Source organism: Diorhabda sublineata, chromosome X (assembly GCF_026230105.1).
Source record: "Diorhabda sublineata isolate icDioSubl1.1 chromosome X, icDioSubl1.1, whole genome shotgun sequence".
Lineage (NCBI taxonomy): Eukaryota > Metazoa > Arthropoda > Insecta > Coleoptera > Chrysomelidae > Diorhabda > Diorhabda sublineata.
The window spans coordinates 8,194,281-8,212,149 of NC_079485.1; the positions used below are offsets into that span (position 1 = coordinate 8,194,281).

General features: G+C 32.0%; 1 protein-coding gene across 3 annotated transcripts in view; it reads left to right on the forward strand.

The window, feature by feature from the left end:
* Window positions 1-203: 203 nt before the first annotated feature.
* LOC130450699 (galactosylgalactosylxylosylprotein 3-beta-glucuronosyltransferase P-like) overlaps window positions 204-17,869 on the forward strand; it is a 37,748-nt gene continuing 20,082 nt past the window's right edge. The window contains exons 1-3 of one of the 3 annotated variants that reach the window (XM_056789255.1): window positions 266-440; window positions 1,868-2,164; window positions 2,211-2,331. The gene's annotated coding sequence lies outside the window, so the exon portion shown is untranslated. Of the gene's footprint in view, window positions 441-1,867; window positions 2,165-2,210; window positions 2,332-17,869 lie in introns of all 3 variants that reach the window. The other 2 variants (XM_056789254.1, XM_056789252.1) reach the window with 2 other exon arrangements.

Sequence of the window (17,869 nt, forward strand, 5' to 3'; positions counted from 1 at the left end):
GTTGGAAATCCAACCCTTAAAATCCCATTGAAAAGATTTACTAAGCCGCAGCATTATTATTTGTTGTTTCTAACGACATCTACCGATGTCGCAACTTATTATTTGTCTCTGAATCGATTCACCTATCTCTGCAGTAAGACTAGAACAGAGAATATTTTGCATGATTGGAATAGTTGTGTGAATTTCAGTTTGATGGCGGTATTATTCAGAATATTGTGGTGGACAAATAAAGTAGGGTGAAAATGTTAACCCTACGAATATAGGTAGTAGCAACTGAAACATGGAGTACGATACGAGATTTTTGTTGAACGACAATCCATAAACAATTCAAATAATGAATGAAGAAAGAAAGTTAAGTAGCAATAATTGAAAAATACTGAATTTCATATCATATCAAGAATGTTCGATGGGCAAAATAGAAACGAAAATTTTAAATACAGGTAAGTGTTAAAAATATTCTTATTTTTTTCTATTTTCTATGTATTTTCCTGGCAATCGTTTAGCTAATTAAATTTACGAATTTTTGTGATGCATTGCTGATCCATGCCAAATTATTCGAATGATCTTAAACATGAGTTTTTTCTTCATCTTATTCATTGTTACCTAGTTGAATTTTAAAAAATCTGTTATAACAATATACTAAATATTATGTGTTAGATGATAATAAAATTATATTAAATAACAACTAATTAGTGTATCGAAATACCGGTAAAACATTTTGCAAATTCACGTTACCGATTAAATTATACAATTCTTACATCGGTTCAATTGAACAATATACTGCGATAATTGATTTTCATGGGGAAAAGCTCTGTAAAACAAAAATAAGTCAATCGGGTTTATGTATACTTCCTGTTTATACGATTGCATGTCATTTGATATTATTTCCCTTAGTTTGAAATATCGCGCGTTGTATCACTCCTTAAAAACCACTATGGCAACCAAATGGTATACGTGTTTATAAATTATTTATCAATATTGCCATATCGACATCTAATTTCAACTTATCCTGATGAAGAGTGAATTACCGTGATTTACGGGCCTCGGTATTTTTATGATTTAGAATAATTGACTGCACTTTGGCAAACACTTTGGCAGTAATACAACTGCATTGCAGTGTCTTTAATCATCAATATACAGTAAATAAGAGGTAAAGCAACGTTTTAAATAGAATATAAATTCTTTGACAGCAAAAAAATCTAATACGAGATTCAAAATATTTTTTATAATTACTTCAGCTATTATTGGCTTTTAATCAAAACAAATTATTTCGATTTTTTTCAACCTTTTTATTTTCGTTTTTTAAAGCTGCTTTTATTTTTTCAATGTGGTTGTCGTATATTTTCTTCTATTCTATTTTACTTCTTCTACAAAATATGCATCTATCCTCAACAGAACTGTAGTAATTATACTTTTAATAAACAGGTTAGATCAAATTTTTATTTAGATCAAATTTGAATGTACTGAAAATCGACACGCCCTCTGGCGATAGTCATCTAAACGAATGGAAGCTGGTACATTTATCACTTCATTTACTGTCCTTTTTGTGACAGTCCTACTATACCATATTTTCATTTGTTCCCAAAGAAAAATGAAAGCAAAATTAATTTGGGAACAATATCTGCTTTCAATTTACAGTTAAGTGATCTGAGACGTCATTGCTCAGTGAATGAAAGGAACCTGTAATGTGCATTAATGTTCACAATAACCATATAAAATTCACCATCATCATTGGTGATCTAACCGTCTGTTACTCACTACAAAAGAAACGACATAACTAAAATAATTTTACTCACAAGACTATTTACATCAATAACTGTTTGCAATAATTTGATATTGTGTAATTACTACTTATTTTGATGAAAAGATCTGACAACGTGATGTCCTCAACCTCACTTCAAATATGAGTTCACAAAACTGACTAAAGCACACAGTCTCAAGTTTGTGTAGATTGCGGATAAAAACTCAGTTAGGTCTCCCTTGTGAGACTGAAAAAGAACGTGCATTGAACTGATTTATGACGTCACAAGTGAAAGATTTGGTGTAAATGGAAAGCAGTTAATATTTGGTCGAGAACTGAGATTTTAGAAAGGTGTCAGTTTTAAAAATGAAGATTGGTCAACACTTTACGAAATGAAAATTATTATCTTTATTCCAAAAACAGGTAAAAAAAGGAAAGGAATATGGTTTTTGCTTATAAATAATGCCAGTTAATATTGCAGCATTTTGCCCTATAAAATTGAAAGCATTATACAAATAGAAAGTGTTATCAAATCTACAGTCTTGAAATTTTACTTTATAATATTCGAAGACAAAATATCCAGTTATTTGGTAAGTGTTCAAATATGCTTTTAAAACATTGAGACTGCTTCTCCATTGAGACTGCTTCTCCACCTTCAAAAAGAGTTGAATTGAATTGCTTGTTTATTAAGGGCCTATATACATAAGTTTAAGCAAACTTGATCTTTGATTCATTTTAATGCACCAAGCAAAAAAAATCACTGATATTTTTCATATATTCTAGATTTTTTCAATAAAAATCTCTCCTTTAATGGTCCTCTACAAAGCCTTCTGTGCTGTTTGTTTGTGCTTTCTTGTTAAAGATTCAAATTTAGTTTAGTTTAATGAAGTTCCCAACCATGATACTTAAATGAGAGAAAAATAACCAATAAACTAATACATTGTATACAACATATTTAAGACCTCGCCTTCATGCGAAAGTGTTTTCTATTCTATTCGAATAAATGGCATAAATTTCGGTATAGTATAGATACTAAGTAAACTCAACACCCATATCTGCGCATCCAGTTTTAATTTTTTTTAGAAAGCTTACATTTCCAGCTTTATGAGACGATTTACTCAGAAAGCTAGCTCAAAAATATGTTACGAATCTGTAATTTCTTATGCATTCATTGATGTGCTTAGGTTCGGTAATAAGGATATTTTCTCAGGATATTTCATTATAAGGTTCCTTCTGAGAAAGCACTGCTGGAAGGTGCTGCAAATTGAACAGCCTGCTCCAATTATGTCCCAAACATGTTTAATTCGATCGATTTTGGTAGCCAGGGTACACGATTGATTCTTGGGCGATATGTGGTCTTACACTAGCGTTAGTAATGTAAAAGAATAGAATGACATAGTTACCACTATTCCTGAATATATCATATATCTGATGTTGCCTCTGTTGAAAACTGACAGTCATCTGCTACCATATCCAAAAACACTTCGTACTCGTACTCTAACACCCACCGTATGGTATGCATGATCCTCTGTATTAAATTGTAAATGCCATATTTTTCCACTTTTCACCATCGTGTGTTGCTACACAAAAGCGAGTGTCATCACCAAAGATCACCTGATTCCTTTGTTGCTCCCACTGAATTTTCTCTACACTAGAGCAGACGGATACGTTGACGTTTAGCTATAAGAGGCAGCATCTACTGTATGAAAAATGAAAAAATTTTATGTTCGAAACCGTATACTGTACTTATATCAATCATCTCTATATTCTCTTCAAGCAATTTATTCGCGATTGCAGGGGTGCTTCTAAATTGGTCTCCAAGAACGCAAAGTCTCAATAGATCTATCTTTCTGTGGTTGTCCTCGGCATTCTGCTTGCCTCGAAAAAGCTTTTCGTTTCGACCGTTATGACTTTTATAGCAGCTCTGCTATAGGTATAAGTAGACTAAGATTAATGTGTTTATATGGTATCGACACGAAGACGGTAGCAAATTTGTTTTTTTTGGGATATTCTCCGCAGAAGATGATGGGTGGTTCCATTATTCAGAATTGCGGGCCTCGAGTCCCCCGTCCATTGTTCTCTGTGAGTGATGTGATCCAATTGTCCTAACACAAGAGACCAGATGAATCAAGATCGTAAAAAACGCATTAGTTCGGTCAAATATAAAGATTTAGCTATATAAAATGAATCCTAGGATTTGTTACAAAATAATTCATTGTGTTTGTATCACTATAATCCAGATAAAATGACCAAACTATAATTTGATAGGAGTAAACTATAATTTACGTGCTGTTTACTGTTTACCATCGAAAAATAAGGCATAAATTTTATTTCATTTTCTATTTATGGCTTGCTCTTAAGTACTCCGATGTCACTGTATATTATAGGGGCCTTTATCTATTTTTACCTAATATTTACCTCGATTTATGACACACTGTTTACATATGTAATCTCGGGTTGTCCTTCCTACTTGATTTCAAGGTTGTTTCATAATAATTCTATATACAAGATGACTAAATTGTCAAAAGAACGTATTATAACCTTTGTATTCTACTTAATAGCTTCATAGTACATGCTAGGCTTTGTCCAACTCGCCTCATAAGTTACCATTGCCCTAACTACGCCTTGTACAGCCATAGGGTCATTTTAAGATTGAGTCCTCATTTTATTTATGCTTGGCAATAACATGATTGTCACGTAACAGGAATAATAATTTTAGTGTATGCCAGACGAGCTTAATGCGTATGTCCTTGTTCGAGAGTTTTCCCACACTCAATGTAATTAGAATAAATTGAGACTATTTATTGCGGTTTATAATAGTGTAAATGATTCGAAGTTTGCGGAACAAATGGTATATACAATAATATTTCTAAAAGGTGTCGTTATTCTTGTTGTTAGCATATTGACATAGATACGTACGTATAAGTATAGAGAAATAAAATTGAATAAAAAAATATAATCGTATAGTCTAACAATTTTTTAATCACAATTCGCTCTTTCAGTAAATTATATGAGTCTGATCCTTCGTTAGAATTTGTGTCAGATTTCACTTTGTTTGGTGAGTGAATTATAGGTGCTTATTATCTTTGGGAGCTGATTGATTATCTAGAAACACCAAAGTGTTTTCCTGGACCCTTTTTTAATTATTGCAATCCACAATCTTCATTGATTTACATATAAATTTTTATTAGAAAACTTCTGAATGTATTTTACAGGAAGCCCAAATAAACTCAGTAACATTGGTTAGGTTAGGTTAGGTTTTTGGCTCATAATCATATTTAGATTCGACTATACAAAAACAAATTTAAAAAAAAAACTGTTTGCGACAGCTGAATAGTACATATATTGCATTGTGAGTGTGGGTAGAAGAAGGTAGAGGAACTATAAGAAGAACAGGTGGCCAAACAAAGCCAATCTAGTATTGATTGTGTGAAGCTTTCTTAACGATGTAATAATGTATTCCATATAGTTTTAAACTCAATTTTTCTTATGTGTACGAAATTTCAGGACCATCTAAGAGTCTAGTAAGATTTAATGCAGATGTTTTTTTGCGATATAGCAATGTACATTAGATGCCAGACATTTATAGAAGAAATTCACTCAGCTTGTTTGTTTCTCAAATAAATTTTTATACGATAGGACCCGAGTTCCTTCTTGGCAATGTGTCCCTGACAGTATATTATTTTTCAGTATCAAACTCACGTTTCAAAGCAAAGGCATTGGAAATACGTCGTTGTATGTTCTGAAAAGTACTGAGAGGCTCTATACGAGTAGGTACAGTCAGAAAATCTTGTGTCTTTTTTCATACTCCGTATTGCTCGATATCAACGTAAAAGTCGCGGCATTCTCACTACATTACACTCCACCAACTTTTCTCTGAATATTATCCGCCTCATATACCAGCTTCATCCGCAGTAAATTGACTGAATAAAGGGGAACAAAGTTCTTAAGGATACATAAGAAGATAATTTGCATTAAACTTATCTACTTGAAAACACAAAACTAGTCCAAATAGCAACTTTCATTATGTTATAAAACATTTCTATTTACACTGAGATCTTCCTTACATTATTATCGTCTACCTTATTATCTATAAATTTTATAAAAATCTTTAGGTTTAGTTATGAAGACAATTATATATTCCATATTCGAGATATTTATTGTATAGAATAATGACGAGAAAATCACAGAATTGTCTCAATACCTTCTTCAGCATTATCTCATCAATTTATGTATGTGGCCAGTGGTCATTTATTTTTATACAATGATAATGTGTCTGTATATTCCACAAATTTCAAAATTTGTAATAGCAGAAGAAGATAAACAATTGTGACTGATCGAAGATATAGGAAAGTCTCTTAAGACGAATATAGTTCTTTGGTTTTAGATTGTAAATTTTTGAAAAACTGGTGATTTGAAATCTTTAGTCAAACAAAATGAATTGAATTCTGTTTTAAAATTCTATTCCGGGATTGCCTCAACTACCTTAAATAATATAATAATACAGATACATGAATTTCGGTAATGCTTGGACATATACCAATGTATAATCCTGCCAAAAACATATTCTTAAAATAACTCACAATTTGTCAACTTAATACAAACAACTGTAATTTTATGACCCAATTTCTTTCACACAAAATCATATTTTCATTTATTTTATAGCGAATAAAAATTATCAATGCAAAATAGATGTCAGAAAAAGGTTCCAAGCCGCAATATTTAAAATATGCGTATTTTGGAGATATTGATAGACGGCACAACTTATGATACATTTAGTGTGTGGATTGTAGATAACAAGTAGTGTTTGTTCTAAGTATTTAATTTATTAAGGCCTTATTCGCACAAGAATCTGGCGAAAAGCGAGAAAAACACAAGAAACACGAATGTGAAACCTATTTACATAATATTAGGTTCTAGCCTAGATTTTTTGCCGGTTTTTTGATGCAAGATAAAAAAAGCTAAGAATGTGCTTAGTAGCGAGCGACTCGCCGATTGGAACATTGGTGTATGTTAGTTGAGCTTCAATATGAGCCGGGTTTAGACGAACAAAATCGAGTTGTCTCCTAGAATAATTCCAAGCATTCAATATAAACATCACTGTACTTGGCGAATATGCATAATAATAAGCTTGTCGCATTAGTTACTTCTGCGTGCATCGTCAGCGAGAGTATTGAGAATGTATTGAGAACCTTGCAAGTGTATATGTTACCGGCAGTTCCCGATCCCAGGCAGTCCCCGGGACTGCCGGCAGTTTTGGTCTAGACTACAACGGCCGGCAATTCCCGGGGCACGTTGCAAACTGCCGGCAATTCTGGTCTAAGGCAGAACTGCCGACAAAAGTGTACTGGACGGAGCTATTAGGTATTCGCAATCATTCGGAAAGCACCGTAAATTCCACTACAGGCAGAAAGTGAAACTGGCTTACGCATAAGTGTGTAAATATTATTGTATAAAGTAGAATTCGATTCGACAGTGTATAATGTACAGAGTCTATCGTAAGCTGTACGACGAGACGCAAGTAAAGCTGACAGTGTTTTTTTTTCGTTTGTGATAACAGCGTTCTTCGCCTTTTGTTATCCGTAATAACAACGAGTTCGATTGATCGTAAGTGATTATTTCTGTTAAAATGCTCATTTACTGTGCTACGGTTTTATGATGTGGTTGCAAAATGAAAACTCAACTTTTGAACGTGGATAAAATGATTGTCGTCGTTTATTGCAGGTGGAAATGTTGCGACTAAACTAGATCAGCTGTGATGATGGATGAGATGTATGCCCGTTGGAAAACAACTTTTATAGAAGAAGTCACCAGTGCTGATCGTTATAAAGTCTTTAATGCTGAACAGTTGATAAAAGAAGTAGAACATGCATCAGTGGCTAGGCCAAAGACTAAACACCAAAGTAGATTGCTCAAGCGTTTCAAACTATACAAAGTAACTGGATTGTCTACTAAGCTCATTGATGCAACTAGTAATGAAGTGAGATATTATGAACCTTCTAAAATTTTATATGATGAAATTCACAACACATCTTGCTACTGGAGATGGTGGTCGAGACAGGATTATACATAAGGGAAATAAAGAGTTTACAACGCTGTTAAAATTTTTAGATTAGTTGACGATTTTTTTTTTATCACAAGATTGCTAAGAAATTAGCAAGATGTTCTTAGTTCGTTGCACTTTACAAGGCTTTTCCGATTGTTCAATTAACTATTCGCTACTACGTATAAAAGTAGATATGTACATATGACTTAATTAAATAGTCAAACTATAATAAATATTTTACTACATCTTATTATTGTCATATCAGTTGCTATTGTCATATTAGACATGCACAAAAAAATAAATAGTAAAAATTACCAAATTCAAATCAACATTTAAATATAACACCTGATCTAAATTGCACTAATTATCATTTATTTACAAATACAAGTACAGCTGCCTTTCGATTGTATTATACAAAAACACGCAGCGTAATATAATCGGATCTGGTTAAGCAGTACCCTTTTGCCGGCAGTTCTGATCTAAGGCAGAACTGCCGGCAGTTTAAGACGCGCGCCGGGAATTGCCGGCCGTTGTGGTCTAGACCAAAACTGCCGGCAGTCCCGGGGACTGCCTGGGGTCGGGAACTGCCGTTAACATATACACAAAGAACCTCTCGCCAAGATTTTTACTAAGATTCAGCATGCCTTTTAATACAGTTTGATCAGAGTTATGACTAGTTTCTCTTCGGGGAAATTGGTCTTCCTCAGACCAATACAAGATTCCTCATCTTGTATCTTGTTTAGAGATGTCGCTTTGGATGTAGCCTAAAAGCTCATTGAAAGAAGGGAGTGATATCCTAAAGTAATTAAAAAATCTTGTTTCACTATTGCACAGTTCATCAAACAATATAAAATACAGGCATTTAACACGACGGACAGCTAAAAAGGGGTCCACACTGAACTTCCTTTTTGCACGACCCCCTCTTTTCTTAATTAGTAACATCAGCAACAACATCTCTTCATACGTTGGGGCCATATTGACGACTGGCAAAAAATTAAAATAAAATGGCAGTCCGGGATCTAGCATCCCAACACAATTTCGACTCAAAGTGGGATGCTAGCATCCTAGTATAATGGTAGCTTTAGTAACCTGTTAGACATTCACGAATAAAAATAAACAAAAAAAACAACGAACAAACCTTAAAATGGAAAAGAGTAACTTGACAGAATTGGACACGGTACGAGATAAAGAAGATTAAAAATGATCGAAGGGTAATCGCATCAACAGCTGAGAGTACAGCGCTTCGCTTTTCACACAAAGCCCTACGAATGATGTGCAGTTTCACATTTCTTCATTGTTACCTATCTGACGGCCAGCATTTAATCAATCACGTCGTTAAGTGGAACGAAACAAGCAAAAAAGTATTTATGGAGTGGTGACACCCTGAATATATTTGAGGTTACACCCTTTACTGGTAAACTTATGATAAACGTCGTCGGAGGAACGCGTATCGGTTTTCTTCCAACAGTGTGAAAACATCTGCGAAGACCTGCCCCAATAAACGGGGAACTGATAATTATATATATATATATATATATATATATATATATATATTCGTATTCTTAAAAAAGTATTCTTAAGTTCTCTAATTTTCCGCGCCATTTAAATTTTTTCCATACGTATCGTGAAAGAAAATAAATAATAAGATGCATACGATAATAAAATATTGTAATAAAGGTACTAGTGGCAGTTAATAATTTATATAGCATCGATAGAAAATACTTGAGAATTATAGAAAATAAACGTTATAATGCAAAATCATAATTATTCTATATGGATGATATACCTAGTATTTAGGAGATACTATAAGTATAATGAAATCTTTTTTCACAAAGAAAATGTGAAATTAAAATTGTCCAGAAACTGAAATAATCTATAAATGTTGCTATAATAGGGGATATCGATTATTTGAGCATATAAAAAACACTTCTACTAAGAAAGAAGTAGAGATAATTGAGTGGACCTAGGTGAGAAACAAGATGGAACTCGAGATTGTAAAAACAAATTAAGAGGAGAGCTGAAAGTAATTGCGTGAATAGAATAATGCGACAAACTAATCGAAAATAATGAAAAATTAAAGGAATCGATCGATTATGTCGAAAGCTATCGTAGTAAGTCGCTAGAAAGAGAAAAAAAAGTTTGGAAATGGTGAGTTCATCAGTAAAAAACGCGTCCAATTTTAATCTACTCGTAGATTAGCCTTAAATGTCTAACAAGACAATGTGATTTCTTTCTAAATGAAATCAAATTCTATATAACTTTTATATTGATAATAATTTATAGATTAAGTTATTAAGTCATCCAGTGAATGATTATGTTACCTTTAAATTAGGGCTCGATAACTCTGATTTGTGCTGAAAGTATATCTTATTGTTGCACGTTTTTAAGGTGTGTTAATGATCAAATATTTGTCCAACATATACATAATATCATAAACACGTGTGGAAATTCATGATACGACAACGGAATTCAACGTACGAGGTCTGGCCATTAAATAACGAGACTGGTTACGAAAAAGGGTTTTATTATAAAAATTATTCCATATACGAAAGCTCCCCATCAATATACTCTCCTCGCCGCACAACTTTAGGAGCTCTGCCGTTTTTTGCTTTACCGCTTCCATCGACTCCCTTTCAAAGCAGACCTTTTTCTAACCTCTCTAACCTTTCAAGGAAATCTGAGCAGACCCGTTGATGGGTCTTCTCTTTTGTCATGTGTAATTCCTCGTGTCAAATTTTTCTAACCGTTTCTTTAATGGCGTTTACAACCTCGGCAATCATCCGAATGCTTATTCGACGATCTGCATGCACAATTTGGTTGATTTTGGTCACTGTTGGTCCGGAGTTGAAACAATCACAGGGCGACCTGGGCGCTGGTTATCTTCAGTGTTCTCTCGGCCTTCACTAAAGCGCTTACATCAGTCAAAAACATGCGCACGAGATAGATAATTGTCCCCATAGGCCTCTTGCAACAATTTATAGTAGTCGGAGTTTTTTTCAATTTTGAGATTGATTGCTCCTGTTTTTCGTCACACATGGTTTTTGACACGAGAAAAAAACGCGTTCGTTTCAAACAGCTACTGCACTAATACTATGATAGTGACAGAAACGTATTTTGGAACGTGCATAGACAAGATATCTATATACCCAACGCACTACTCGTTTTTTACCTCACCCCTCTAGGGCGCCCTCTAGACGGGCAGTCTCGTTATTTAATAGCCAAACCTCGTAGATTAGGAATAATAAAGTTATAATAACAATAACCATTAATAAAATGGAACTATAAGTATGTTATTGTAAAATAGTAATAATTTGAAATCTTGTTGGAAACTGAAATAAGAAAACTGTTTATGAATATTTTACTTGTAATTCGTAGTACAATAATGATAATTTAAATTCAGATAACAAAGTAAAATTTATTATCAAATAAATCGGCAAATGTTATGTTTTAATTTGAAATTGAATAAATAAGTTTCTACTTGATGTATTATGTTTAAGCATTAATATAAACTTTTTCAGTGTTAGATATAAGTACAAGCTTTTGATGAAAGTAAGGTGAATAAGCTCCTTTTTAAGTTTATGCTTTGAAATATCAGTTTGCAAATTTATTAAGAGGATCAGATTTATTGTATACGACTATGTTGGGAATATAATGAACTTTACATTATTGAATTAGAAACTTCCAATTTATAGAGGCTTTAGGGAATCGTGAATTCTATTCATTAAGTCGCAATTGTTACCAATAAAAAAAACAAAAAAAATGGATCAACAAACATGGAAGGGATATGCTCGTAATAGGTGCTATTGAGAAAAATTATTACATTACAACAATCGCTCTATTACGATTCTTTCATTTTCTTAACGTGTACGATTTTGTGGTTGCCACTGAGCGGAGACTAAAGAAACTCTAGTCTTAATATTTATCCACTATTTTGTTTATAAATATGTTTTGAATAGCTTTGCAAGGAGGGGAAAGCTTGGAAAAAGCTCGCAAAAAATGTCAAGAAAATTTATCGTTGGAAGCGGAAGAAGAATGAAATAAACAACTTCAATTCATTCTATAGCCTCAATTCGATTGTAAATATGAAATTTTATGCAACTACGTGATACCCCAAGCGTTGATTGGAGTTTTTCGAAACTGAGAAAGCTTCAAGTTCCATCACGGTTTTGGTATGGTCTCAGCTATAATAAGAAAATTCCCCTCCCCACACAACTTTAGGAGCTCTGCCGTTTTTTGCTTTACCGCTCCATCGACATAAGAAAATTCTATAAATTAAAAAAATTAATATTGTTTTTTTCAGAAGTCCTAAAAACGTGGATTTTAAGATTTATTTCATTTATTTATTCTTCATTTATCGTAAAAGTGAACAGCGCCTACAAACCACTGTTTACTTTTCTTCTTGTAATGAATCATTATTAACTTAAGGTCTTGTGATTTATTCAATTGCTCCAAGGTTCTTTCCCACCTCTTATAGTCTTGCTATCAGTTATTGAGATTCACTGAAATAAACACCATTGTTCGTTTTATCAAGCAATATATCATCCACAATCTCATTCATCGCCGTTTTCTAAAGGCAAAAAAATATTTGCGCTCTGTGACATAATCGAAAAAAAAAATAATAATAACTTTTATCTAATAATTAGCAAACTGTTTTCTACGAAATTTGATTGTGATGTCGATTGTTTCATTTAGTTCTGAATAACAAGTATAAAACTTAATCATGAGATTTGTTCGCTCAGTTATAACCAATAATGTCAATATGATTTTTATCAAACATGTGACATATTGAGGTACCTACAAATAGGTATTCGGAGCAATACAGATAATTGATTTGTCAATATTTTTTTATGTCGGAAAGGTTTGTCGTTGATAGGTCCCCAACAATTCTAAACACAAACCAGTCACTTTTCGATAGAAGTCAATAACAGCTTTTAAAATTAGATTAGATGAGATTCCAAGGAAAACTTATGAAAACGGGTTTTAATAACAATATCCTACACATTAAACTTCAATATGCGTCTCATAATTAGATTGGGGAAAAAGAAATTTAATTTATTTTTTACATAAAGGGAATGTAAACAATTTTTATGAAAATTTATTTTCCAAGTTATACTAATATACACAAGGACCAATAATTAGTTTAGACTTAAGATATAATGTCTGACTTCGCTTTTATTTATTTTGGCGATTCGGTGACCTAAGTTGTTTTTCATTTTTTGACAATTTTCAGTGGATTTTCCTATTGAAAACGATGCTTTTATGGGATTTATACAAAGACTTAATATTAAAGAGAGAGCGGCATGTAAGTAGAATTGTAATGCCATTTCCACCACTCGAAACTTCGACGTGCTGGCGATCCAATCAGAATCGAGTATATGCCGTGGTAGTATCAGTGAAACAGCTAGAACAGCGACCTTGCTTTTATGCTCTAAGCTGTCCAAGTTTCTGGTCAACTCTGGGTCACCTATAAGTCCCATTGCTATCTTATGTATTCGAGCATTCTGAGGGTATGCTTGGGAGCCGAGCTAAAAATGTACGAACAATACTCCAAAGATAGACAAATCTGGATCTTGTAGAGAATTAGAAGCTGTTGCAGCCTATATAGCTTTTAGGGTATTAAAGTTTTGTGAAGCTGTCTAAGCTAATTCGGCCACGTGACATATTGCTCTAAACCTCAACACGTAACAAGCGAATTTGCGGTGATGATGATATTTTATGTCCAGATAGGACCAAATCCTGAGCAGTAGTACCAGATTTCTTTGTAAAAATTACCCACTCTAATCTAGAATGTTTTCAAGATCGCTATTTTACTCAAAAGTTGGAATGATTGTATCTTAATTCGTTCTGTAGAGATCTGTAGCTCTTTCAGAACACTTTTTTTTAATTGATCATTTGAAAATAAATTTAGTTGTATGGAAATTCGTAAAGTGAAGAAGAAATTCTATTAATAAAAGGATTGAGCTTCAGGTTTATGGTGACCAGGACAACCGTCTTGTTGGAGCCAAATTTTCTCAGAATTAGCAGTAATAGACATATCTTGCTCCTGCAGAAGGTCCAAATATTTATTTCCTCTCCTGAACAAGGGTATCTTGTGGCTAGTAAATTCAGAAAATATATCGGATAACTTGCTTTTGTCGATGTTATATTCCATGGAAAAAAATTTGTCACATTTAATTTTGAAACGTTTGAAACGGAAAGTCTTAATAAAAACCATGTTATACGCTACTTTAATCCAAATATTACATTCTATTTAATTCCTCATTAAATTAAATTGAAGATTAATCGAAATATCACTGTATGACATCAAATTGAGAATGAAAGGTAATTTAGTAGTACATCCATTAGGATAATCATTTTACTCAATGATAAAATATTTAAGTAGATTTTTCTTTGCAGTTTTTCTGCAAGCAAACTTATTTTAGTCTTTGAAAAACCATAATCCTGTTATTATATTATCCACTGTGTGATCCTTATGATGAAGATTTCTTCATAATAGCTTTTGTTCACAAGAATCTATTCGTTTTTTATCCCGTCTGAGCTTGTCCTCCATATTGAGGATGATATTAACATTAAAATTGACCAAACAAATATTGTAAAACTATTCATACGATTCATTAATAGTATATTATTCAATAAGAGTATAATAATGATGGCTACTACTCACGAAATGAAATAACAACACGAGCTGGAGGCTGAATATACTTAATCCACAAACGAATGAACAATATCTCTGATTAATGAAAAAGCTATTGATACACAATTTTATGTTTATTTACTTAATAATAATAAGTCATAGTTAAAATTCGTGCTAGGGATAACTTTATCAGTCATCTGGGTCCGGGATTTGAAGTAGCATTAGAGATAATACAATGTTTTTCATTGCAATTATTAGCATTTTCTACTTTGAGATTCTTATGATGGAGGTCCCTTAATCTTACCATAACTTTTATTCAAAAAAATCTATTCGTTTTTCATCTTATCTCAGTTTAATCAGAATTCGATTTACTCAGATATAGTCCTCAACTGATTTGATCTCCGAACCTTTACTGCTCAACAAAAACACATTTTTCTCTTAAATGGCAGTCAATTTGCTTTAGCTAATGGAGCTAAGATAGTGGATAATTTTAGTAGAAGTGCTACATTTTTCCCTGATCCACTACTCTTTGGAAGAAATCCAAATAATATATCATTCATTTGCTATCTTCCCAGATAGCCAATACGCGCTGACAGCACTCTATTCTGAAAAGATCAATTCTCAACTGGTATGGTATTGTGTACGTATCCGTCCCAATCAGTCTGGATGAACGTGGTAAAGTAACGGAGGCCTGGGTACTGGAGGACAAGAGCAATAATGGCAACGAAATGGTTGAACAAGCTGCGTCAATGCAATTAAACTGGAACTCTTCTACGGCGTTACGAAACCAATTACAAAAACAGTGGTTAGAATACCACTTGAAGTAAGTGTGGATGAATTCCCTCTATCAAAGACACGGGAAATAATACTGGTAAAATTCGCAAATGAAATTGTATATACAAGTTGATTTTGAATATAACTTTTCACTGAGAACATTAATTATATGAATCAATATATGACCTTCTAGAATAAATTTCCCAGGTTTGTCTCACAATAAAAATTGTCTCAATAATAAAAAAATTAGCGATAAGCGCCTTATTTTTTCAAATCCCTTAATGCCTAATCTATTAAACACGTCATTAGTCTTATCTTTAACGTATGTATAAATCAATTTGTTTATATTTTATTAATAGTGTTATGTATTTTACTAATACTCTGCTATTATAGGATAATGAAATATCTTTTTTTCAATATGGTATTTTCCCTCATTATGTTATACTAAATTAAGCCAAATAATCTCACTGTCTGAATCTTTAATTCTACAATATGTGAAACTGATCGTATAGGTTTCGGCAATGTTTCGCAACACATTTATTAAACATTCCTCGTAACGATTAGGGCGTCCCAAATATTAATCTTCACAATAGTTAGTTTCATTACTTTTGTTCAACAATATTTGAAAATATTGCATCAACTTCAACAAAACACATTATCGTTACAAACTCTATCACTTGTTTGGAAAAAATGGGTAACTTTATTAGGGTAGAAAAATCATTTCTTCAATTATTTCAGTTAAGTTAAATACGTTATGGTGGTACACAACAACGAAATGGTCTGTCTATTGTTTCTTTCTCTTTTCTGCATTTGAAGTAAAACACTACAGTTTATTCATAAATCCAGTATGCCATTAATTTAGTTTCAAACGCTGTTAGTATACTAAGAAAATTACTGAGTTCAAATTTTTTTCACATTGATAATTGTAACTTTAGTAGCTGGTTCGTAAAACATAAATAAAGAACCCCATAGACGGAACTATTATACATGAACATTATTATAGAAGCAAAGGAACGTGTATGTGTGAATATCTTCATAATTGTTTTAACTATATATATATATATATATATATATATATATATATATATATATATATATATATATATATATATATATATATATATATATATATATATAATAATGTTCATGTATAATAGTTCCGTATATATATATATATATATATATATATATATATTATAACTTCAATGTGAAGAAAGATATTTTAATTCTATCAAAAGAAAACATCGTTCCATGGCATGTGGAAATTTGAAAATTATTAAATAAATATTCGCGTAAAAGTTATTATGTGAAATTATTATTAATGAGCATACGGAACTCGCAATATTTGTAATATTATTTTTTGTATATAATTTTCATCTAGACATATAATACATGTTCTTGATTTTAGGTCTCTTCTGTTTTAAAATTAGTTTTTAAATAATTTTTTGATAAAGACTTAAAGAAAAGTCGAAACGTCAAAATAAAAACCAAACTGAAAATTCGTCTCAACCACAAAAAATAATTTTTCCTTTTAGTTGTTACATTTTTCGAGAAAACAGCCGGTATCTCTTCTCTTCTATGGAAACATCAATACTAGTATTTTATAACCACACCTGGAATCCGAAACTAAAATTATATTTACCTGCCGATAATAATTAGGAGGGATTACCTTAAAAACGAACTTGTTACATTTAGTCTATCGATTCATTTCATTATTAGTTAGCAAAACTAGTTGCGTCATATGTTTTTACTGTTATCTATAAATAATCATAACGCATAAGTAGAATATATCTCTTTTTTTGCAATCACCATTTATTAATATATAATATTTTGATTATATTGTGCAGGGAAAATTTCACCGAACAAAGGAATTTCAGTAACCAATATTCAAAAAAACATTGGTTAAGGGTGGACCTACATTTTCCAAACATAATTCGTCCACATAAGATATTGATCTCGGGAATGTAAACACCTGAGCACTCCTTCACGGTTCAAAATCCCCTATAAATTAGCGTTTGAAGAGAAATATCAGGAAACTATCTCTTTCTATATTAATGGAAATTTAAGGGGAATTAAATGTTCCAAACAAATCTAATTATTACTGCACAGTATCATCAGTATCATTTCCTTTTAACTTTGAGGATATTCGATTTCAGAAAAATGGTCCTACTCATAATAAACGTGAGATTAAAACTTTTTTGATACTAATAAAATTATTTTTTCACGTGTTGCAATCGATTGGCTTCCCATAGTTTTGAAAATGCTAAAACTTAAGAATTAACGAAAATGATTATCTAACTTTATTGCAAAATTACAACCGAACAACGGATTCTCTCTGTGCTTATAATATATTTCGATATTATTCAACTGAAAGATAGTTGTGCCCTTAGTACAATAGTTTTGTCTTTTTGCTCTATTTTTTTCAATTCATCGTTAAGTTTAATTTAGCATTTATTATTTAGAGAGAGAGAGAAATGCTTTATTGTCAAAAAATTGTTACAATTTGTAGACAAAATCTTGAGAAAACTAAAAAATAAACATAAAAATAACTAAATAAAGATATAACAAATAAAATAAAATTTCAAAATACAGAAGAAAACCACAATGAGTAACTAAACTATAGGTAATAGTAATAGGTTATAATTAGTAAATAAGTCCATAGCAGCACCAAAAA